The 1,794-nt window shown below is 35.2% G+C and overlaps 1 long non-coding RNA gene across 2 annotated transcripts; it reads right to left on the reverse strand.

Moving 5' to 3' along the window:
* Positions 1–475: 475 nt before the first annotated feature.
* On the reverse strand, positions 476–1,562 carry LOC138911883 (uncharacterized). 2 transcript variants are annotated; one of them, XR_011417517.1, is made up of 3 exons: positions 979–1,562; positions 644–917; positions 476–578 (listed from the first exon to the last, which is right to left on the reverse strand). It is a non-coding gene; the product is annotated as an uncharacterized lncRNA (long non-coding RNA). The 2 variants fall into 2 exon arrangements; XR_011417518.1 differs by having other exon boundaries at positions 644–797; positions 979–1,561.
* Between the last annotated feature and the right edge of the window lie 232 nt (positions 1,563–1,794).

Genomic DNA, 1,794 nt, shown 5'->3' on the forward strand with positions numbered 1-1,794 from the left:
CAGATGTCACTTTTCTCTCAGTAATCACCAAAGGAAAACCCGAGGACAGGTCGTCTGTACTCGAGGACGAACCGAGGACGCCACATAGAGAAAATTGTATGGGAGTTCCGCTTTTTCCTTCAGTACAATTCAAATGAAATTTTTTCGAAGTCCCCGGGGATTTACCAAGGGCCTTATACGAAATTGTCGTTTGAGATGTCACCAACCGGTGACATGTCCCTTATGATTTCACGAGGGACATTCAGAACTTGTCCAATGGGTTGTCACTTAGGAAAATTTATCATCGTGTCACCTTGTGTCCTAGGTGATTTCATGGATGACTTTTTAAAAATGTCATCAGCAATTTCATGTACAAAAAAATTCTTTCCTTGCATTATATAAAATAAGAAACATACAAATTTATTTGTAATTTTTATTGGCTCTTTCATTTTATAAATTGTATTTTGTGTTCAATTGTTTTACTTACATTTTCGTACAATTAATTATAAATAATACCCCTTGTTTTTTTTTTGTTTTTGATTTTTATGTAAGATTGCCGTCCTCATGAATTTGTCCGCGAGAATATTTGACGAAGGATCCTGAAAAAATTAAAGACAGACATATGTTTTAAAAATATGTTTTACTTGTATATTTTTATATTTACCTTTTTAAATCAAGTAGAGACCGCAGCGAGATCCTAAGCATTTTTAGCGCTGGCCACGGGAAATGTGTGTATGTATGTACATTAGGGTGGACTTATTTTGTATGAAATTTCTAAAGCCATGCTCTCACCCCTTCATATATGACTTTTTTGTATCCTTAATCCATAAAAGAAAGAAAAAGTAAAAAAAAAATAGTTTTTTTTATTTTAAGTCCACCCTAATGTACATATTGCAAGAATTTTTCTACCCAGAAACAATAGCAAACCGGACATAAACCTACCGGTTATTTTAATTAATATCAACTGCATATATGTAAATGAATTAAAATGCCACTTACCTAACTTTTAATACAATTGGTAAACACTTGTACAATTTTTTAAATCGCCAATTACAAATTGTCTACGCACAAATTTAAGCACGTTGTTCTCTTCGATTGACAGTCAAAAAATACAGCCAGTCATGATTTTGCTTTCCCGTTTTCTTTTGATTCATCATCGCTTTTACCGCGTGCCAATGCTTCTATGTATACCCTTTCTATTGAGTAAAAGCACAAATAATTTTTGTGGAGATACAACTTTTAATATTTTATTATTTAAAAAATATTATGGACCAATTGAAAAATGAAATGGCATACACATTTCGCTGCGTCACACAAATTTTACCGGCCAAATTTTGGTTGCTAACTGAACATAACTGTAAGGCGAAAAAGAGAATGACGGACCGGCCGAAATTTGTCACTGCTAGCGTCGAGTGCAGGCAAATTATAAGACAAGGAAAGAGAGCGCAATATATAAATATCAGCCTCTCTTTCTTTCAGGTACACGCTGCGCCGACTGCTCTGCTGACGTCGACAGCGGCCGAGCGTTTGGCCTAAGGAATTGTCCCCGACATGGGACGCCAGAACTGAAGGGCCCATTATGTAAATATGTATAAGTAGTATTCGAAAGTAACGGTTAGATGTTTAATAATCGTTGGTATTTAAAATAATCAGCTGTTAGATAGTTGCCAATCTGGCAACTCTGCAAAATGTTAAATATCAGTGCTGATCGCAGCCAACTTCGCGTTATCTAATGTTAAAACCGACGCTATGTTAAATCGGGCAATTGCGAATAAGAACTTAAAGAGAACGGTCGAATAAATAAAGTGTGCTTAA

This window comes from Drosophila takahashii, chromosome 2L (genome assembly GCF_030179915.1).
Source record: "Drosophila takahashii strain IR98-3 E-12201 chromosome 2L, DtakHiC1v2, whole genome shotgun sequence".
Classification (NCBI taxonomy): domain Eukaryota; kingdom Metazoa; phylum Arthropoda; class Insecta; order Diptera; family Drosophilidae; genus Drosophila; species Drosophila takahashii.